We start from the raw sequence: 23,661 nt of genomic DNA, 5'->3' as shown, positions 1-23,661 counted from the left end.
TTTCACCTGGGATTTATACCTAACAGCCTAACGCCCTTCCACTTAGCTGTGGCCGGCGTCTCCCTATTAACGGCCTCCTCCAATCTCATTCCATGACTTACAACCTTGTCCTTTGCTCTGCTCAGCTGAACCTCCCAGTTTTGTGTGAAACGGAAAGGACCTTTGACTCCCTCCCTGGGCTAGCTGTTGTGATCAGCCGCCTCTCCTCAGCAGACTCCATTAACTTCCCAGCACTGCGGGTTTTTGGTATCTTATCGTCATAAAACTGGTAATCAGAACTCCGATAATAGAAGAAAAGCCACATGGGGCCAAAAGAAATTTCGACCTCGATCGGGGAGATGGAAGGATGCCAGGACTTAGCAGGAGCTGTCACCCCTCTGACCTCCAGATTACATCTCCTTCCCCAGACTTTGATCTCAATAAGGTCCATTTTTTCTACCTGAAGAGGAGGAGAGAGCAGGTGAGCCTCTGTTCAGAACCTGGACTCTGCTGCTGAGATTTAGGGTGTTTTTACATTCAGTTTGATCCAGAGTTTTAGAGTCTTCAAATTGCCTGCCACCATTCCACTTTAATTATTTTCCTTTTACATCGGTGGACTTGCTCTGCTCATTTTGCGTAGCCAAGGAGCAGACGAGGAGACAGTTAGACTGTCAGATCCCGCCTTTTTCTCTGCACGCCGAAACGGGTGCCCCCTGACTCTTCCCATCCAGGGAAGCAAACTCTGCTCATGCAGCCTAGCAGCTATGCTGCAGTCTGCAAGCATAAGATTCCTGCTGAAAGCATTTCAATTTGGGGCGGGGGTCTCTGATCAGAGGGCAGACGGAATACCAGCACTTAGTTAAATGTATACGATGGCTTGGAAATCGTATCAACACTGCAAAAACAATACAAATTTAAATTACAAGATGAGGCAAGCAATGATATGTAAAAATTTCAAGTGCTGTCAGTTCTCATGCAAATTACTGGACCTTGTGGTGGCTTTTGGAGGAGTCTTAAAACGCATGAAAACTTCTACAATACAAGTTTGAAACACCTGTAGAGAAATGACCGGATCAAAAGTAGTTTCGAGAAAAACGTTGCAGCTGCAGCGCCGGAACTCATCTCACCGAAACAAATGTAGATGCTTCGGGCAGCAACGAGGCAAAACAGTTGCGAGAACGTTCGGTAATGTAAAAGGTGAGTTTCCAATGCAGTGATAGAGAGTCACAAACTGTCTGTGTAAAAACACCCTTAGGCTCTGGCTTTTTCCTTTTTCTAAGACACAGCCTTGTGCTGCGCTAGTTAGAGCATTGGTCTAGATTAGGATCTAGGAGATCCAGGTTTGAATAGCCCATCTGCCATGTAAGTTCTCTGGGTGAGGTTGCCAGCCTCCAGGTGGGGCCTGGAGATCTCCTGAGTCCCCATTGGGGAGGCAGGTGGGATAGAAATGAAATGAATTGCGTATAAATGAATAAATAAAACTGCAAAGCTGTTTCTCTCCTTCCCCCTCAAACCTTTTTTCCTTTTTTTTTTTATTTTATTGTTGTTTTAAAAACCCCACATGTGAAACCCCAGTGCATAAAATTACAATAGTTACTCAAGTTAAACATTAATAGATATCAGAAAGAAGAACATCAACCTAACTTTCATATAGTGAATACAAGAAAAGTAAAGCGATACAGTTTACAACGATATCAAATCAAATCAGCTAAACATTCATCATTTGCATAAATGGACTCCAAATCTCATTAAAACGACACATTTGTCTACGACCAGAAAACGATATTTTTTCAAAAGCTGCAAGTTTCAATAAGTCATCTTCCCAAAGAAGAATTGGAATTACATCATTTTGTTTCCAGTGTTTAAGAATTTGGCGTTTTGCTATCAACAGAGCCCTTCCTAACCATAATTTTTGCCCCTTCTTTAATTTCCATTCTTTCGGAAAAAAGTTTAGTATTAAGTGACTATCTTGCCATGGTAGTTGACGTTTAATTGTATCCTTTATTTTCAATAACACCTGTTGCCAAAAATTCTGAATCACCTCACAGTTAAATAGCATATGTGTGAGAAAGAAAAGGAGATTGGATTTGGAGCCTTGAACTTTACTGGAGGGAATACAGTTAGAAGCACTGGATTTTGAAGAGATGTTGTTCTTTGAAGTTGCAGCTTAGACTAAGCTTTCTGTGAAAACGAGGTCTAAATATCCAGGAAAATGCGGTCTAAATATCTCTAAGCTCACTTCATCAGACAAGGGGATCAGGTATTGTGGGATGAAATATATGTAGTTTGTTGATTAAGAGGGCAAACTGGCTGTGATCACATGATGAAACAAAATAGGAGTCAATTGCACCTTTAAGACCAACTTAGTTTTATTCAGCTCGTAAGCTTTCGTGTGCATGCACACTTCTTCAGACAAGGAATGAGGTACAGTAAGCAGAGCCAAACATAGCTGGCGGGGTTTGGAATAGTGGTACAAAGTTAAAATCCAATAGCAGAATAGTAAAATTAACAAATTCAATGGATCAGTTTCCCCAAAGGAAACAGCAGCGTCAGAGGGTGGAATTATGGCCTGTTTGTGTCCCTCTCCTTCCCAAACCCCACCCTCCTCTGCATCCATCCCAAACATCCCAGAATCTCCCCAGCCTGGAGATGGCAACCCTCTTGCAAAATGAACCTGGGTTAGTCACACACTGCCACAGGAGGTGGTGGCAGCTACAAGCATAGGCAGCTTCAAGAAGGGATTGGATTGACATATGGAGCAGAGGTCCTTCAGTGGCTATTAGCCACAGCTTATTGTTCGAACTCTGGCTGCTGCAGTGATGCTTTGTATTCTTGGTGCTTGGGGAAAGGGGGCACAGTGGGAGGGCTTCTAGTGTCCTGGCCCCACTGGTGGACTTCCTGATGGCAGCTGGGTTTTTTGGCCATTGTGTGAAAGAGAGTATTGGACTGGATGGGCCGTTGGCCTGATCCAACATGGCTTCTCTTATGTTCTTGTAGATGGAACACTCTGTCTGGTGCAGTGATGCTCTGTATTCTTGATGCATGGGGGGGCAATAGTGAGAAGGCTTCTAGTGTCCTGGCTCCACTGGTGGACCTCCTGATGGCATCTGGGTTTTTTTTGGCTGCTGTGTGACACAGAGTGTTGGACTGGGTGGGCCATTGGCCTGATGCAACATGGCTTCTCTTATGTTCTCACCCTCACCTGTCCCATGGGGTTGCTCTGAGGATACCTTGAAACGGAAATTTTTTGGTAGAAAAAAGACCAGCAGGAACTCATTTGCATATTAGGCCACACCCCCTGACATCACCATTGTTTCACACAGGGCTTTTTTTGTAGAAAAAGCCCAGCAGGGACTTATTTGCATATTAAGCTACACCCCCTGACACCAAGCTACACTGCGTTCCTGCTCAAAAAAAGCCCTGCCATGGAGGAGTGAAAATGATATCAAGCACTTTGAATCCCTGCTGAGGAGAAAGGTAAAATATAAATGAAATAAATGGAGTACAAATGAGGTCAATAAAAACAGCAGAGGGTGGTTCTTTCTTTTTTGTCCTCATTAGGGCTTTTTGTGGTAGAAAAAGCCCAGCAGGAACTCATTTGCATATTAGGCTACACCCCCTGGCATCGCCATTGTTTCAACACTTTTTACTCCCTTGAACAATCATACTTCTCTGTCAGTTGGGCAGAGTTCAGACCTGTGATAATCTTCTTGGCAGATCTGACCCATTCAGCAGTCATATCCCTTTGAGATAGGGTTGCCAGCTCTGAGTTGGGAAATTCCTGGAGGTTTGGGGGTGGAGCCTGGGCAGGGTAGGGTTTGGGGAAGGGAAGGCCCTCTGTTGGATAGAATGCCATTCAGCCAGCCTGCCAAAGCAGTTCTCATCTCTGGGGGAACGGGTCTGTTGCCATTCCAAGAGATCTTCCAGGCCCACCTGGAGGCTGTAAGAGAGGATTAACTTTTGGAATGTTCTTTCCTGGAGAGAAAAGCCTTGAAAACTAGCACACCAAATCAGAGAGCTCGGGTGGAACTTCTTTTTTCTGCTGTGGTTTTTGCACACAGGGGGTTTCTAAGGAAGAGAGTGCAATCTTTTTCCCATCCCAAATTTGGAATGAAAGAGCCCCAAAGTGCTCTCCCATGCCTGCTGTTAACCAAATCTCTAGCTCAGCTTGGTTTGTTATTTTGGTTCTGAATAAACCAGGGATTAAAAGAAAAGGGTTTTTATACTTGTGGTTGGAACAATCTTGTAAACTCCAGGGTGGTGGCAGTGGTTTTGTTGGTTTTGTTGGGAGGGGGGTTCTTTCCCTCCTCGCAGCTGGATTTAAAACATGGGTTGCATCTCTACAATGCTGAGGAATAATTGGACAAAAGAACAAGAGGAGAAAATTGGGGCAGGATTCCAACTTCCTTCTTGCAAATGCCAGTGTAAACCCTGATCTCTCTGAGTTGATTCATGCACACATTTTCAATCACTGCACAGTTTATTCTTGTGGGCAACTGGACGCATGTTGTGTGGCACAAAAAAAATATAATTGTGTAGTAAGGGGGAGTAAGTTTTGTATAATTGGGACATAGGATTGGAAAAGGGGCTGGGTAAGTCCTTCAAAACAAATGGGAGGGGAGGGAGAGAAGAGAACAGGAAATGAAGATGAATACTGTCATTTCATCCTATTGTCCTTCCAGTCTCTTCTGCAGTGTCTACTCACACATTGACATGATGCCCTTATCAAGGACATTGACTTGCTTCGTTTATAACCTGCCATTCCCGTAGAGTTGACAAGTCTGGAGACTTTGGGGGTGGATCCAGGAGAGGGTGGTTATTGCTGCTGTTGCTGCTAAGAACGGTTGGTGCTGCTGTCGTTACTGTTGCTGCTGTTGTTGCTGTTGCTGCTGTTGTTGCTGTTGCTGCTGTTGTTGATGTTGTTGCTGCTGTTGTTGCTGTTGCGGCTGCTGTTGTTGCTGCTGTTGCTGCTGCTGTTGTTGCTGTTGCTGCTGCTGTTGTTACTGCTGTTGCTGCTGTTGTTGCTGCTGTTGCTGCTGCTGTTGTTGCTGCTGCTGTTGTTAATGTTGCTGCTGTTGCTGCTGTTGTTGCTGTTGCGGCTGCTGCTGCTGTTGCTGCTGCTGTTGTTGCTGCTGTTGTTGCTGTTGTTGCTGCTGCTGCTGCTGTTGCTGTTGCTGCTGTTGCTGCTGTTGCTGCTGCTGCTGCTGTTGCTGCTGCTGTTGTTGCTGCTGTTGTTGCTGCTGCTGTTGTTAATGTTGCTGCTGTTGTTGCTGTTGCTACTGTTGTTGCTGTTGCGGCTGCTGTTGCTGCTGCTGCTGTTGTTAATGTTGCTGCTGTTGTTGCTGTTGCTGCTGTTGTTGCTGATGCGGCTGCTGCTGCTGTTGCTGCTGCTGTTGTTGCTGTTGCTGCTGCTGCTGCTGTTGCTGCTGTTGCTGTTGCTGCTGCTGCTGTTGCTGCTGCTGCTGTTGCTGCTGCTGTTGTTGCTGCTGCTGTTGTTAATGTTGCTGCTGTTGTTGCTGTTGCGGCTGCTGCTGCTGTTCACCCTATCCCAGCTTACGCCAGGCTCTGAGCAACGTACAAGGCGGCATAGTGGCATTAAGCAAGCATTCAAAATTCAGTATACAAATTGATAAAAATTAAAAGAACTAGAATAAAAGAAGTCCAAGATGGCATTCTATTGATTGTCTATCCCAGTTCTGGACTACCTGGTCCTTTTCTGGGCAGGGAGAGAAGGAACTCAACAACAGAGTATACGGGAGAAGGAAGGCGGCAGGGTGCCAGCTAATGAAGAAACCATTGCTGTCCTCAACCAAAAGCTTGGCGGAACATCTCTGCTTTACAGGCCCAGCAAAGCTGCATAAGATCTCTATGGGCCCTGGTGGTATTGGTCTGATCCAGCAGGGCTCTTCTTATGCTGTTGTCTTACATATTGTAGCGGAGAGGAAGATGTTGTTTTCATGTTATGTGTGATGCATAGCTTGGTTCTAAAAGTTGTCTTCAGGCAGGGAATTTGCAGGGAATTAGCTTTCCTTCCCACTTCTGTGTAAACCCGCTCAACCTAAACTTCTTCTTGGAAATTGCCTCATTCCAGGAGTTTTTATTGGTTTCAGGCACACTTTTGTCAAGAGCCCCGTGGCGCAGAGTGGTAAAGCTGCAGTACTGCAGTTGGAACCCTCTGCTCACGACCTGAGTTTGATCCCAGCAGAAGCTGGTTCAGGTAGCTCGCTCAAGGTTGACTCAGCCTCCCATCCTTCCGAGGTCGGTCAAATGAGTACCCAGCTTGCTGGGGGGGGGGGAAGCGTAAAAGACTGGGGAAGGCAATGGCAAACCACCCCGTAAAAAGTCTGCCGTGAAAACGTTGTGAAAGCAACATCACCCCAGAGTCGGAAATGACTGGTGCTTGCACAGGGGACTACCTTTACCTTTACATTTTAGTCATTTTCCATGATGGTTCCCATTCCCACTTTTTGGGATGGGTCTCCTGAAGACCTCCATGAAGCTGTCTCCTTATAGAGAACCTACCTGTTCCATGAGGTTAAATCAGTGGACTTTTTCTAGATAACCTGCTAATTGCTTTTTATCAGCCTGGTAAAATGCATCCTAAGTATGGCTGGGTACAGACAGGCGGCTTCAGCCGCACCGGCAGAGGCACCCCAAACTGGAGTGGACAAAGAGCGATCAGATGCTCCTGAGCAAGGCGCCTGTATCTTGCACAAGGGGCGCTGTAGCGCAGTCAGACGGTTGCTGCGCACCATCTCCTTCGTGTGGTTTGAGTTTCCTTTGTTCCTTACATTTTTTTTTTAGCGGCCATGCACTCTTGCGCCCATGCACCTAGGGCATTTTTTACAAAAGAATACTGGGGAGCACCTAGAGTGGATTGGCAAAAGAATTTGCTACCACTTCCTAAGTGAAACCAGAGAGCTCACGAGTATGAGTAAGGTATATCACTTAGAACAGCGGTCCCCAATCTTTTTGGCACCAGGGACCGGTTTTGTGGAAGACAATTTTCCCATGGGCAGGGGGGAGGGGGATGCTTTCGGGATAATACAATTGTGCACTTTATTGCTATTAGTTTGGTGTGGTGGTGAAGTGTGTGGATTATCTGGGAGAATCTGGTTTGTTTTCCCACTCCTCCACTTGCAGCTGCTGGAACGACCTTGCGTAAGCCATAGCTCTGGCAGAGCTGTCCTTGAAAGGGCAGCTTCTGGGAGAGCTCTCTCAGCCTCACCTACCTCACAGGGTGTCTGTCGTGGAGGAGGAAGATAAAGGAGATTGTGAGCCGCTCTGAGACTCTGAAATATAAATCCAATGTCGTTTTATTATTATTATCATTACTACACTGTAATATATAATGAAATAATTATATAACTCATGGCCCGGTTCCTAACAGCTTATGGACCGGTACTGGTCCACAGCCCAGGGGAACAGCTTAGCGGGAACACTGATCGTTAGAAAAAGAAGAAGACATTGGATTCATATTCCGCCCTCCACTCAAGAGTCTCAGAGCAGCTCACAATCTTTATTTTCCTCGCCCACAACAAACACTCTGTGAGGTGGGTGGGGCTGAGAGGCCTTTCACAACAGCTGCCCTTTCAAGGACAACTCCTGTGGTAGCTATGGCTGACCCAAGGCCATTCCAGCAGGTGCAAATGGAGGAGTGGGGAATCAAACCCGGTTCTCCCAGATAAGAGTCCACACACTTAACCACTACACCAAACTGGCTCTCAACAATAGGTAGTTACTATTGTGTTACATTTCAGCCTATTGCAATTTATTATTGCTGACTTTCTAATCTTCTGTGAAAAGTAGAGTAATTTTTTTTAAAAAAACAAGGGGGGGAATTGAGCTGAAATAAACGACAAAGTTAACAAGAAAGAACATTTTTATCTTCTTTGAGGATGTAAAATATATGCTGTTTTCCATGGGCTCAATTCAAGCTGTGCTTTTTTCCCTCCCACAATGCCTTTTTCCCTTGCACCGGTGAATGTTTTGGCATGCATTGCAACATCTTCTCACACGCCGCTGTCTGTCAAAATGGCACCACTAACTCATCACGACTCTTTAAAAAAAACTGTCAAGGCGTTTTCTGGCAGATGTTGCGATGGAGTTTCATCTTTGCTGGCAGCGATCGTAACATCCCAGCAATTGTCCTATCGTAGAATATAACAGGTTTTTGTTAGCTGCCAATTATCATATGGATCTATATTTTCTGCTGCTGCATTGTGCATCCCTGGGAGATTTCATTCCATTTTTTTTGCCCTTACTGTTTTGGTTGGGTCTCAGAAGGAAGAGAACTTTGGAAAGACTTCCATTTGGTTGATCTTACATACTTACTTTTAAAAAATCAACCCGCTTTATTTGCAGTTTTTAATTCGGTATCTTTCCTCAAGTTAAACTTTGCATACCTAGAACTGGGGTGAGCAAACAGAAGTCTCTGGGCCAAACCAGCCTCCCCCACCTAATCCATCTCTGCCTTACAGGCCCTGGGGAACTGTAAAAGATCCCGCAGAACCCTAGTGTCTTTTGGCAGAGCGTTCCACCAAGTGCCCCGTGGCGCAGAGTGGTAAAGCAGCAGTACTGCAGTACTGTGGTATGCACTCTGCTCACGACCTGAGTTCGATTCCGGCGGAAGCTGGATTCAGGTAGCTGGCCCAAGGTTGACTCAGCCTTCCATCCTTCCGAGGTTGGTGAAATGAGTACCCAGCTTGCTGGGGGGAAAGTGTAAAAGACTGGGGAAGGCAGTGGCAAACCAGCCCCTAAAAAAGTCTGCGGTGAAAACGTTGTAAAAGCAACGTCACCCCAGAGTCGAAAATGACTAGTGCTTGCACAGGGGACCTTTCCTTTCCTTCCACCAAGTTGGAGCCAGGACTGAAAAAGTCCTAGCCCTCGTTGAGGACAGCCAAATCTCTTTAGGTCCAGTGATCACCAGCAGATTTCAACCAGTAGAGTGTAGCGCCTTTCCAGGGACACAGCTCTGAGCCTGTCGGGGGGACGGCGGGTTATAAATCTGATAAATAAATAAAATAAAAAGATAAATAAATAGTGGAGGAGGCTGTCCTGTAATATCAGCCATCATTGTTGGAACTCTCTGACTGGGGCAAGTGATGCTCTGTATTCTTGGTGCTTGGGAGGGGCAACTGTGGGAGGGCTTCTAGTGTCCTGGCCCCACTGATGGACCTCCTGATGGCACCTGGGCTTCTTTGGCCACTGTGTGACACAGAGTGTTGGACTGGATGGGCCACTGGCCTGATCAAACATGGCTTCTCTTAGGTTCTTATCGTTAAAAATCCAATATAACATCAGTGAATCACAACATATCAAGTAGCAATCAACGGCACCCATTATCAACCCCACATACGTGTGGTAGACATGGTAACTGTGAGAGGCGAGCGGATGAGAAGGAGTCAATCAGAGTGAACCATGCAGGGTGGAGGCCAGGGCTTTTCTTTCTTTTTTTGTAGCAGGAACTCCTTTGCATATTAGGCCACACCTCCCTGATGCAGCCAATGCTCTTGGAGCTTACGGGAGGCCCTGTACGAAGAGCCCTGAGCTCTTGGAGGATTGGCTACATCAGGGAGGTGTGGACTAATATGCAAAGGAGTTCCTGCTACAAAAAAAGCCCTGCCAGTGCTAATAGATTTAAAACATACCCCTGAAGACTCTAATCCTTTTAGGTTATATAGAAAACCAGCAAAATCTGTAATGTGATAATCATTACAAAGCAGCGCAGCAGTGTTTTATTTTAATTTATTGGTTCATTTATATTCATCTGTACCCCACCTCCCTCTCCAATGGGGACCTAACGGGGCTTAAAGGGTACAAATGAATGGAATAAATGGTTCTCCTCTCTCCTCCATTTTCTCCCCACAACCACCCTGTGAGGAAGGTGAGACTCAGAGAGTCTGACTGGCCCAAGGTCACCCAGCAAACTTTCATGACAGAAGCAGGGATTCGAACCTGGGTCTCCCAGATACTAGCCCAGCACTCTTAACCACTATACCACACCAACTCTCACCAGTTTTAAATCTTTTTTTTTTTCAGGGCTGGAATTCTAGCAGGAGCTCCTTTGCATATTAGGCCACACACCCGTAATGTAGCCAATCCTCCTAGAGCTTGCAGCAGGCCCTGTACGAAGAGCCCTGTAAGCTCTTGGAGAAGAAGATGAAGAAGAAGATATTGGATTTATATCCCGCCCTCCACTCCGAAGAGTCTCAGAGCGTCTCACAATCTCCTTTCCCTTCCTCCCCCACAACAGACACCCTGTGAGGTGGGTGGGGCTGGAGAGGGCTCTCACAGCAGCTGCCCTTTCAAGGACAACCTCTGCCAGAGCTCTGGCTGACCCAAGGCCATGCTAGCAGGTGCAAGTGGAGGAGTGGGGAATCAAACCCGGTTCTCCCAGATAAGAGTCCGCGCACTTAACCACTACACCAAACTGGCTCTCTCACCACTCTCACCAAACTGGAGGATTGGCTACATCAGGGGTGTGTGGCCTAATATGCAAAGGAGCTCCTGCTGGAATTCCACACCTGCTTTTTTAAAAAAAGGATCCAAAATGGTGGCAGAGTTTACTCAGTTTTTTTTAAAAAAATATTGAAATATATAACAGCAATGAAATTACATGATTAAAAAAAAAAAGCTGCACCGTTTCTGTCCTATTGTTGGCCATTCAGAGGAACTGCTTGGCCCCTGTGTGAGGCGGGATGCTGGAATGGATGGATCACCGGTCTGATCCAGCAGGGCCCTTCTGATGTTCATGTGATGTGTAAGCATGATTTCGAAACCTTCATACCTCTCTGAGTTTTGCTTCCCTTTGGCATTAATTGAATCTGTGGTTCTGTATCTTTTGTGACATACGCTGTTCCCTTGCACCTCATTTTCCTGTAAAATTGATACATTTTCCAACATTTGTACTTTATGCAGACACACAAAGAGCAATATCTCCTTTAACACTGCTTCATTAGAGTGCTTTTCATCCCAGGCATAACTCTTACAACACAACAGAATTCCATATGAAAAAGTTCATCAGTCTGGGCTTTGCTGCCAGCCGATGAGAGCAGAGTATTCTGGCTCACATGGTGCCAATCAGAGCATGCCTACACCCCGTTTCAAAGTCTTCTCTTGATCATGTGCCATGATACCTGTCCAATTTGACACAATGTGTTTTACAGGCCATTGATCTACTAATGTGCATTAAAAAAAATAAAATTGTCCCCATGATTAACTCAGCTCTTCACTGATATTAGTGCTGTGACTGATGTCCCAGTGAATACCTTGAGAGCCAGTTTGGTGTAGTGGTTAAGTGCGGAGAGTCTTATCTGGGAGAACCGGATTTCATCCCCCACTCCTTCACTTGCAGCTGCTGGAATGGCCTTGGGTCAGCCATAGCTCTCTCTCCCAGATACTAGCCCAGCACTCTTAACCACTATACCACACCAACTCTCACCAGTTTTAAATCTTTTTTTTCAGGGCTGGAATTCTAGCAGGAGCTCCTTTGCATATTAGGCCACACACCCCTGAAATGCAATGCAGCTCTTGTAGGAGTTGTCCTTGAAGGGGCAGCTTCTGGGAGAGCTCTCTCAGCCCCACCTACCTCACAGGGTGTCTGTTGTGGGGGGGGAGGTAAAGGAGATTGTGACCACTCTGAGACTGTGAGATTCAGAGTATTGAGGGAGGGGAAAAGAAAAGGTCCCCTGTGCAAGCACCAGTCATTTTCGACTCTGGGGTGATGTTGCTTTCACAACGTTTTCACAGCAGACTTTTTACGGGGTGGTTTGCCATTGCCTTCCCCAGTCATCTACGCTTTCCCCCCAGCAAGCTGGGTACTCATTTTACCGACCTCGGAAGGATGGCAGGCTGAGTCAACCTCGAGCCGGCTACCTGAAAACCCAGCTTCCACCAGGGATCAGGTCGTGAGCAGAGCTTAGAACTGCAGTACTGCAGCTTTAACACTTTGCACCACGGGGCAGAGTATAGGGCAGGATATAAATCCAATATCTTCTTCTTCTCTTATATCCTGCATTAAAAATGATGGTACTCTGAACACAGTCTCATTAGAATGATGTTATCAATGCCTTCTGTAGCACCGTTTCACACAGTGCTCTGTTGCCAGGAATACATCAATAGTGCTGCAGGAGGCATTGTAGTTAATAGAATACATTCCGTGTATGAATGCCGTGTCAGTCGAATCCAGCACGCATAAACAATATAACCCAATCTACAAAACCAATAGCAAACACTGAGAAACCAGACCTGGTGACAAAAATATGAACCGTCATCGAAAGAAAACCAGCCAGGAATCTTTGCTCATCCCCTAACGAGAAGAGCCGGTCTTCATTTGACCACCTGATCCTCCAGAAACTTTCCCTACTTGGCATTTGCAATGTTGCCCCAACCTCTCACAGGCTTAAGCAGGAATGATGGCATAGGAGGGGACTGAAATTAAAAATGCTCTTCAGACAGATGTGACCCACTTGGTTTTCATCTTTTAAAGGAATGGTACCTTCTGCTAGCCCACAGAGCTAACCAAAACTGACAGGGATGGATGGCCGTTCGAAGGACTTGCCACCGAAAGAGGAAATTAAGTCTTGCATTTGCAAAGCGTAAGCGCAGGAGCTCCTGTGTTCCTCCAAATTATTTCTACCGAAAATAATTCCAGTCTTTATTCAATGTTGACCGTCAACGGTACATAAAAAAGGAAAAGAAAAAGGGAAAATGAAGGAGGGAGGAAAACGGGCTGAACGCCCAGTCGAAATGAACAACTCCTCCGCGGATCATAGAAACATCAGAGGCATCCCCCTGGTCTTGTTAGGAAGATGGTAATGATAATGTTGGGTTGCAAAGTTCAGTTCAAGAAATATCTGGGGAGTTTGGGGGTGGAGCTAGCAGACTTTGGAATGGAGCATAGAGACATTGGGGTGGAGCCAGGGTGTGACAAGCGTAATTAAACTCCAAAGGAAGTTCTGGCCATCACATTTAAAGAGACCACACACCTTTTAAATGCCTTCCCTCCATTGGAAACAATGAAGGATAGGGGCACCTTCTTTTGGGACTCATAGAATTGGACCCCCTGGTCCAATCTTTTTGACACTTGGAGGGTATTTTGGGGAAAGGCACTGGATGCTATACTGAAAATATGGTGCCTCTACCTCAAAACACAACCCCCGCAGAGCCCCAGATACCCGCGGATCAATTTTCCATTATTTTCTATGGGAATAAGTTTCCATAGGGAATAATGGAGTCCTCATCAGACATTTTCCTCCCCTCCCTCCGCTTTCTGATGACCCTGAAGTGGGGGGGGGCTCCAAACCGGGAGATCCCCTGCCCCCACCTGGGGATTTCACAAAGAGAGTACTAAGACTCAACAACGAAGTTCCAAAGGAGTCCCTCCGTTGCTTGTTGGCTTCCGAAGGAAAAATTATTGCCTTCACGCAACCACCGGTTTTTAATTGCATTCCGCTGCTCCTGCAGCTTCCTCACAAGCCAACTGAAATTTCCACCCAAGGTCTCTCTCAAACGCCCATTTCAGTATCTTAATTGACGCAATTAAAAAAACGGTGGTTGCGTGAAGGCAAGAATTTTTCCTTCGGAAGCCAACAAGCAACGAAGGGACTCCTTTGGAACTTTGTTGTTGAGTCTTAGTATTCTCTTTGTGAAATTAAGAGACTTTGAGGGGTCCTCCCTGAAATATTACATTTGAGACTTTTGTTTGGCTAAAATGTTCTGAATTTTTGATAACTTTTGTATGCTTTTCATAATAAATTTAATTTGTACAAACTATTTAAGAGTGTGATTTGCACAATATTTTTGGCATATTTGTATTTTGTATATTGTGCTGCCATTGTCTTTTTCATTTTTCCCACCTGGGGATTGGCAGCCCTATGATCACGTGATTAGGCCAGTGAGTGGGTAGGAGGTCCCATTCTGGTGGAGGAGACAGCAATTGAAAAGATCCTGCTATGAGTATCTGCCAACCGCACATATAAGAACATCAGAAAAGCCCTGCTGGATCACACCAGTGATCCATCTAACCCAGCTTCGTGTCACAGCAGCCAACTGGTTTCTGTAGAGGTCCATCAGCAAGGCATGGAGACTGAGGCCTTCCCCCATAAGAACATCAAAAGAGCCCTGCCAGTCAGAGCAGCCCAGTGGTCCATCTAGCCCAGCATCCAGTGGTCAACCAGTTCCTCTGGAGGCCCAACAACAGGGCCTGGAGGCCAAGGCCTTCATAATAATATAAGAAGAGCCCTGCTGGATCAGACCAGTGGTCCATCTAGTCCAAAATCCTGTCTCACACAGTGCCCAACCAGTTCCTCTGGATGGCCAGTAAGGCATAGAGGCCAAGACCTTCATAAAAAGAGCCCTGCTGGATCAGACCAGTGTCCATCTAGTCCAAAATCCTGTCTCACATAGTGGCTAACCAGTTCATCTGGAGGACAACAGCAGAGCATAACGGCCCAGGCCTTCCCCTGATGTTGCCTCCTGGCACTGGATTCAGAGGCTGCCTGCCTTTGAACATGAAGTAGGGTTGCCAATCCCCAGATGGGGGCAGGGGATCCCTCGGTTTGGAGACCCTCCCCTCGCTTCAGGGTCGTCAGAAAGTGGGGGGAGGGGAATGTCTGCTGGGAACTCTATTATTCCCTATGGAGATTTATTCCCATAGAAAATCATGGAGAATTGATCTGCGAGTATCTGGGGCTCTGAGGGTGGGGCTGTTTTTTGGGGTAGAGACACCAAATTTTCAGTATAGCATCTAGTGCCTCTCCCCAAAATACCCTCCAAGTTTCAAAAAGATTGGACCAGGGGGTCCAATTCTATAAGCCTCAAAAGAAGGTGCCCCTATCCTTCATTATTTCTTATGGAAGGAAGGTTCCCTTTATTCACTAAAATAGGTTACAGAAAAATCTGTTTATTTCAGAGTATTGGAGGCAATTTAAAAGGGAGATTTTAGAATCCCCATGTCTATGCAGCTTTTTGACTTTGAAGTCCCTGAAACAGCTTGGGTTGCTTTGTTAGAACATGAAGTTACACATCCCAGCACCAGTAGTAAATAGGGATGCTAGCCTCCAGGTGGGACCTGAGGATTCCCCAGAATTACAGCTCATCCCCTAGACAAAATCGCTACTTTGGAGGGTGGACTCTGTGGCATTGTACCCCCAGTGATGTCCGCCAGGGGTGGAATTCTAGCAGGAGCTCCTTTGCATATTAGGCCACACACCCCTGATGCAGCCAATCCTCCAAGAGCTTACAAAAAAAGAGCCTTGTAAGCTCTTGGAAGATTGGCTACATCAGGGGTGTGTGGCCTAATATGCAAAAGAGCTCCCCGCCCCCAGAGGACCATGTGCCTTTGGAGGCGTCAGTCTCCGATTGAAAGGCTTCCTCTTGGGATGGTGTGTCTGTGTTGAAGAAGTTGGCAGCAACCTGTGAGTAGAGACGCCAATCCGTCGCTTCAGAGTTGCCAGAAACGGGGGGTGAGGGGAGGGAAATGTCTGCTGAGCACTTCATTATTCCCTATATGGAGATGGATTTTCATGGGGTATAATGGGGAATTGATCTGAAGGTTTCGGGGGCTCTCGGGGAGCTGTTTTTTGAGGTAGAGATACCAAATTTTTAGTATAGTATCTAGTGCCTCTTCCCAAAGTACCCTCCAAGTTTCAAAATGATTGGACCAGGGGGTCCAATTCTATGAGCCCTAAAAGAAGGTGCCCCTATCCTTCATTATTTCCTACGGAAGGAAGACATTTAAAAAGGTGTGTTGTCCCTTTAAATGTGATGGCCAGAACTCCCTTGGAGTTCAATTATGCTTGTCACAACCTTGTTCCTGGCTCCACCCCCAATGTCTCCTGGCTCCACCCCCAAAGTCCCCAGATATTTCTTGAATTGGACTTGGCAACCCTACATGTAGGAGTTTAAAGATGAAAAGTCAGCATCTTGAATTGGGCCCAGAAGCACACTGAGAGTCCATAGCTGATAAAACAGGGGTGTCAAATGTGCAGCCCAGGGATCAAATCAAGCCCCTGGGGAGCTCCTATCAGGCCTCCAAGCAACTCACTGTTATCTGCTTCCTTGTCTCTCTCTTGCTTCCATCTGCATTGCAGTTTGCTTTGCCAGGCTTGCTCAATCTTAGAGGAGCTACAGAGCAAAGCCTCTGTTTTCTCCATTGGCTGACCAGCACATGAAGCAACATGTACAAACACTCACAATGCCCAGCCATTTCATGTTTCCCTCTGAGTCTTAGGCTCAACGCATTGACCGTGAGATTTCTGTGATGAATGTCAGTAAATCAGAAGTAGGTTTGCAACTTACAGATACACACCAGAACAACACCTGAACAGCATACTCAAGATTGCTACAGTATAGACACTGTCTCCAACTTTTGATGCAATAATTCAGAAAAAGAAGTGTCAGTTATCAGAAACGGTTAAATAAACAAAATATTGCAAGTGTGCTAATCTTTTAAGCATATGTTAAGGTTTTGTTTTTAAAAAAAATATCTTTCATTGTGTTTGCCTGTGTCCTTTATAAAGTTTATATCTCCGCTACCTGGCATTACATTTTATGGCACACATGCCCTAGTCTGACAAGTTCTCATTTACATTGGATCCAGCCCTCATACAAATGAGGTTTTCACCCCTGTGATAATGCATTGGACTTTAATGTTTATAGTGAGGTCAAAATCTTAGCTGCTATGTTTTTTACCAATCTCATTTAATTCATTTTTACCCTGCCTTTTTCACTGAGACTTAAAACATTTTCAAAACCTGTTCTATCAGGCAGCCCAAGAAATCCACAGCCCACAACCCAGATGACCACTCAGAGATCATGTTACAGGCAAGCAACCTGTTTTTTCCCATTAAGTCTTCAGGGAGGGACGGTGACTCAGTGGTAGAGCATCTGCTTGGGAAGCAGAAGGTCTTAGGTTCAATCCCCGGCATCTCCAAAAAAGGGTCCAGGCAAATAGGTGTGAAAAACCTCAGCTTGAGACCCTGGAGAGCCGCTGCCAGTCTGAGAAGACAATACTGACTTTGATGGACCAGGGGTCTGATTCAGTATAAGGCAGCTTCATATGTTCATAAAGGCAGCCCTACGTAGAGCATGCTACAGTAGTCTAGCCCAGATGGTACCAAGGAACACATGACAGTGGCCAGATCTGCTTTCCCCAAAAGCAGCCACAACTGGCAAACCAGCCCTCAAGCTGCTAAAGCCCGAAGGCTTCATCCTCACTCTTTTGAAATTGCCACAAAGAAACATCACAATTGAATGAAATGCCACTTCTCTGCAGGCTACAAAACAAAATTATAGCTACCCATCAAATTACATGTTCCAACCTCCCCCCTCCCCCGTCGGCCATCAACGTAACAAAACCAAAAGAGGCTGAAGGACGATCAATCAGGGCACCTAGCATCATTACAAAGTAATCAAAATATCAGGTTGTTGAGTTGTTAACAGCACGTCCAAAATCTATGTAGAATCAACTGGAAGGAAAATAATGCATGCATACACAGTTACATTTATAATCAGCCAGTTTGCCTTTTCCACCCCTAAATGCTAAAGAATATTGCACTCCACTGTAAAATATTGTCCTTTTGGTTTGTGAAGCTGCCGTTAATGGAAAATAGCAGTGATCGTGAAACTCAAATGAAGGTGGTTATCACTACGAAGGCAAAGGAAAAGAAATCTATGCATCCGTCACTTTTATGCATGCCAGAATGCTACAGTGGCAGACTTTAGCGTGGGTGGTGGTGGGGCGGGGGCGGGGGGAGACTGCTTTCTTGCAAACAGCTGTAAGTTTTCATATGAAAGCCAGCCGTAACATTCTGAATTGGTGTCACTCTTTTCACTTTTTTTCCAGAAGAGGAAGTAAGGATTTCTCACGGGACTGTGTTCTATTTCTATTGCTGTATGGATGTGAATAATGGTCAAATAAATACTGTTACTATATGTTATAGATTTAAAAGTGTGTGAAATGTTCATGTCACATTTGGGGGACTCATGATGCTCCTGTTTTTCAGCTGTTCCGTTTATTGGCCTCCAGGGGGTCGGTGGAAAACTTCCTAGGATTACAGATGACAGAGAGCATTCGATCCCACTCAAGTCCCTCCTCTTTCCAAGCCCTGCCGTCCCCTAACTCCATCCCCCCAAAGCTCTACGAATTGCCCAGCCTAGCGCTGGCAACCCTTGACCATATTCAAGTCTCCAGGATCTCATCTAAGCCTGTTCTAGAAGCTGCAATCCGAGGCTCATTTGCTTTAAGCCTAGGCTTCCCAATCCCCAAGTCCCAGTGGGAGATCCCCAGGTTTTACAGGCTTCCCCCCACCCCCAGCCAGCTGGCCGGTGGGGGGAAGCCCCTCCCACACAGTCACCATGCTCCTCTAGAGCTCCAGCAGGTTTAGAAACCTGCAAACAGGCCTGTTTTTAAAATGTGTGCCTTTAAAGTTGAGCAGGAAACAGGAAGCGCTTCATGGGGAAGGGTCAGCAGCACAGACCCTCTGTTTGTTTTTCTTTCGTTTTCAGAGCAAGTAAAGTTGTGGAGGAACTAGACTCAGTTAGGGTGTGTGTGTGTGAGAGAGAGAGAGAGAGGGAGGGAGAGAGAGGGTGGGGGCAGGGGATTCCCTGGTTTGGAGGCCCTCCCCCCACTTTAGAAAGTTTTAGAAAGCAGTGGGGGGGGAGGGAAATGTCTACTGGGCACTCTATTATTCCCTATGGAGAATTATTTCATAGGGAATAATGGGAAATTGATCTGCCGGTATCTGAGGCTCTGGGGGGGGGGGGTGTTCTTTGAGGTAGAGCCACCACATTTGCAGCATAGCATCTGATGCCTTTCCTCACAACAATCTGCAAGTTTCAAAAGGATTGGACCAGGAGGGCCAATTCTATGAGCCCCCGAAGAAGGTGCCCCTATCCTTCATTATTTCTAATGGAGGGAAGGCATTGAAAAGATGTGCAATCCCTTTCAATGTGATGGCCAGAACTTCCTTTGGAGTTTAATTATGCTTGTTCCAACCTTGCTCATGATTCCACCCCCAATGTCTCCTGGCCCCACTCCCAAAGTCCACAGATATTTCTTGGATTGGACTTGGCAACCCTATTTAAGCCCAATATAGTGGGGTTTATTTCTGTCCCCTCCCCCACTCCAGCAAATACAAGTGGCGGGGGGTGGGGGAAGCTATAGATAAGGAAAATAGAACTCTGGGGGATGGTACACCCCTTTTTCTGTCACTAACTCTCACTTTATTCATGCTAATATTGGCTGTTTAAAGCATGAATGGGCAGAAGGTCATTGAGGAGAGACTGGTCACTCCCCTAGCAATTCACAGTATATAAAAAGAGCAATGCTGGATTAGACCATTAGTCCATCTCATCCAGCATCTTGTCTCAAACAGTCCCCTGGGGCTTCTCTCCATTTTCGCATAAGCTGCCGCGGAGCTCCTAGTTGGCGTGCCGCTTTCCCACAGCAAGCAGAAACCGCTTGTCAGAGGATCTCGCTTGCTGCAGAATAGCGGTACGCCGACTCGCGGCTCTGGGATAACATGTGCGAAAACAGAGAGAAGTCCCGGGAGCAAAAGCGCTCTCTACCTGGAACAAGCCTAGTGCGAAATCGGTCTTAAAAATGCATTTTCAACCCACTTTCAAGGCACTTTCCAACTGGATTTTACTATGTGAAGTAGCAAAATCCAGTCGGACAGTGCATTGAAAGTGGATTGAAACTGCATTATTTCGTGTGTGTGATTGCAGCCTGAAATGGCAAAATCCACTTCCAAACAGTTTCTGAAGTGGATTGAAACTGCATTATTAAGCATGTGTGACCATACCCCCTGGTTTGGGAAAGCAGAGCGTTAATGCACCAGTCTACGTGAACCCCTGTGTCACGTCCTGCTGTCTCAACAATGCATTTCGGCAGGGTCGTTTGGTCTTTTCTTATGACCGCTTGTTGCGCGCAGTAATTGTAGTGCATCTTTTGTAAGTTCCAGGGCTTTTCCTTGTAGCAGGAACTCCTTTGCATCTTAGGCCACACCCTCCTGATGGCCAACTAGTTCCTCTGGAAGGTAAACAACAGGGTGCAGAGGCTGAAACCTTCATAAGAATGTAAGAACAGCCCTGCTGGATCAGACCACTGGTCCATCTAGCCCAGCATCCTGTCTCAAACTAGGGTTGCCAATCCCCGATTGGGGATAGGAGATCCCCTGCTTCAGGGCTATCAGAAAGTGGGGGAGGGGGGGAATGTTCACTGAGCACTTCATTATACCCTGTGGTGACCACTCCTCATACAGTATAATGGAGACTTGATCCATGAGTATCTGAGGCTCTGGGGGAGCCTGTTTTTTGTGGTAGAAACATCAAATTTTCACCATAGAAGAAGAAGATATTGGATTTATACCCCGCCCTCCACTCCAAAGAGTCTCAGAGCGGCTCACAATCTCCTTTACCTTCCTCCCCCACAACAGACACCCTGTGAGGCGGGTGGAGCTAAGAGGGCTCTCACAGCAGCTGCCCTTTCAAGGACAACCTCTGCCAGAGCTATGGCCAACCCAAGGCCATGCTAGCAGGTGCAAGTGGAGGAGTGGGGAATCAAACCCGGTTCTCCCAGATAAGAGTCCGCACACTTAACCACTACACCAAACTGGCATTTGGTGCCTCTTCTAAAAAAAAATCTCCCCAAGTTTCAAAAAGATTGGACCTGAGGGTCCAATTCTATGAGCCCCAAAAGAAGGTGCCCCCATCCTCGGTTATTTCCAATGGAAAGAAGGTATTTTATACAGGGCGTCAGTCACAGTGTCATGAGCCCTGACGAGGAGGAGCTGGAAGGGTTAACAGACCTGGAAGAGTTGCCAGCCAGTTCTTTAGCTGAACAAACAGCAACTGACCCATCAATCACTCTCCAGGCACCAGTGTCAGTTGCTGACAATCAATCTCCTCCGAGCTCTCCTCCTCCCATCTCAAGAGTTCAAAGCAGGCTCTGGAAAGAACTTTCAGAGTGAAGACATGAGACATGCCGAGGTTTCAGATCTCTCAGCCCTGTGTTCTAGCAGAGTCACTGCCACCCAGGGAGCAGGCTGATTGAGACTGCCATATAGCTCCCACCCAGGACCTGGTAAACTTGTGGAAGCAACAACTCTGTTCTCTGGCTTGCATCCACACTCCTTCCTGATCCTGACCTGCTTGATTTCCTTGGCACCCTGACCTTTTGGCTTTTGGACATTGACTTCTGATTCCGGTTTGTGATTCTGTATTGGTGACTTGGCTCCTGCTTGACTTCCTGGACTTTGACCTTGGACTGGCTTTGGACTCCTGCCTGCCTGCACCCTGAGAACGTGACACACAGTTCTCTCAGAGCTATTCTCTCAAGAGCAGTTCTCTCCGAACTCTCTCAGCCTCACCTACCTCACAGGGTGCCTGTTGTGGGGAGAGGAAGGGAAGGAGATTGTAAGCTGCTCTGAGACTCCAAGTAAAGGGTGGGGTATAAACAGGGCTTTTTTGTAGAAGTCAAGGAAGAACTCATTAGGCTACACCCCCTTATGTCGTCATTGTTTCACACAGGGCTTTTTTGAAGGAGGAGGAGGGAGAAGAAGTGAAAGAAGAAAAAGATGATGATGATGATTTATACCCCACCCTTTTCTCCCCGTGGCGCAGAGTGGTAAAGCTGCAGTACTGCAGTCGGAGCCCTTTGCTCACGACCTCAGTTTGATCCCAGTGGAAGCTGATTCAGGTAGCCGGCTCAAGATTGACTCAACCTTCCATCCTTTCGAGGTCGGTAAAAGGAGTACCCAGCTTGCTGGGGGGGAAGTGTAGATGACTGGGGAAGACAATGGCAAACCACCCCGTTAAAAGTCTGCTGTGAAAACGTTGTGAAAGCAACATCCCAGAGTCAAAAACGACTGGTGCTTGCACAGGAGACTACCTTTCTCAGAGTGGCTTACAATCTCCTTCCTTTCCTCTCCCAACAAGAAGACACTCTGTGAGGTAGGTGGGGTTGAGAGGGCTCTTTGAAGAACTGGTTTTGAGAGAACTGTGACTGACCCAAGATCACCCAGCTGAATTTATGTGGAGGAGGAGTGAGGAATCAAACCTAGTTCTCCAGATTAGAGTCCGTCACTTTTAACTACTACATCAAACTGGCTCTCTCTGATGAGATCAGGCTAGCCTGAGCCATCCAAGTCAGGGCTAAACCTTCATAGAATTGGGTAATTGAGAGCCAGTTTGGTATAGTAGTTAAGTCTGCGGACTCTTATCTGGGAGAACCGGGGTTCATTCCCCCCTCCTCCACTTGCAGCTGCTGGAGTGGCCTTGGGTCAGCCATAGCTTTCACAGGAGTTGTCCTTGAAAGGGCAGCTGCTGTAAAAAGTTCTCTCATCCACATCTACCTCACAGGGTGTCTGTTGTGGGGAGGGGTGGGAAGGTAGAGGAGATTGTAATGACCGCTCTGAGATTCAAAGTATAGGGTGGGATATAAATCCAATATGTCCTCCTCCTCTTTCTTCTTCTTCTTCTTCTTCTTCTTCTTCTTCTTCTTCTTCTTCTTCTTCTATATTCTTCTCTCCCTCTGCCTCCTTGGCAGCAACATCTTCTCCATCTTGCATTTCGAGTGGCTTCACAGAAACCGTGGCTATCCTTTGACCTTGCTCTCGTGAGAAGAAAACTGCCAGGGAACAGCATTATCTAAAGAGGCTGTTGCAGATTCGCAGCGTTCTCTGGTTTATTTTATTTCTTTCACTTGCCCTCTGGCATCCTGAGGATTAGAGACTTGAGCCTACTGATTGGGTTAATATGGGGCATTTGGGGGGCTGGAAGGGGTGGGTAGATAAAATGAATTGTGTGACCGAGGAGGGAAAGGGAAAAGGGTGACATCAGCAACCCCGATAATTTAAAATGAGATCGGAAAATGAAATACAGCGTGAGATCTGTCTGCATTTTCTTTTTCTGGATATCCAATTTTGTTTTCTTTTGTTGCCTAGCTTTTCTATTAAAAAAACAACAACCCTGAACTTGATAAAAATGCAAGACTTAATTCTAAAGCAACGAACACAAAAGAAAAACAGTCATTACGCAGCCATTGTTTTTGTTCAAAATAGTTTCTATCGTTTGGCAGTGGGAAAAAAAGAAACAAGTATGTAACAAGAAGAGCTGAGAGCTGACATGTACTTTTATCAATGATTGTGACGGGTAAGGACTCTTCCCTATTAGAGTTTAATTGGGTCAAAACAGACTTCATGTTCCTCTAAACAGAACTACGGAAGAAGAAGACTGCAGATTTATACCCCAGCCTTCTCTCTGAATCAGAGACTCAGAGCAGCTTACAATCTCCTATATCTTCTACCCTCACAAGAGGTGGGTGGGGCTGAGAGAGCTCTTACAGCAGCTGCCCTTTCAAGGACAACTCCTGCAATAGCTATGGCTAACCCAAGGCCATTCCAGCAGCTGCAAGTGGAGGAGTGGGGAAACAAACCCAGTTCTTCCAGATAAGAGTCCACACACTTAACCATTACACCAAACTGGCTCCCCGCACCCCGAACTTGGATCTGTGGGATATCCCCCAGAGGTCCTACTTCTCCTCAAACCCCATCTTCCCTACCCCTAAAATCTCCTGGTATTTCCCAACCCAGAGCTGCCGACCATATATCAAGATGATGTATACCTTTTTGCCCAGACTTTTAACAAAGAGGTTTCATCTTTTAATCATTTTATGGT

This window comes from Heteronotia binoei, chromosome 11 (assembly GCF_032191835.1).
Source record: "Heteronotia binoei isolate CCM8104 ecotype False Entrance Well chromosome 11, APGP_CSIRO_Hbin_v1, whole genome shotgun sequence".
NCBI lineage: Eukaryota > Metazoa > Chordata > Lepidosauria > Squamata > Gekkonidae > Heteronotia > Heteronotia binoei.
This window is presented reverse-complemented; position numbering follows the sequence as displayed.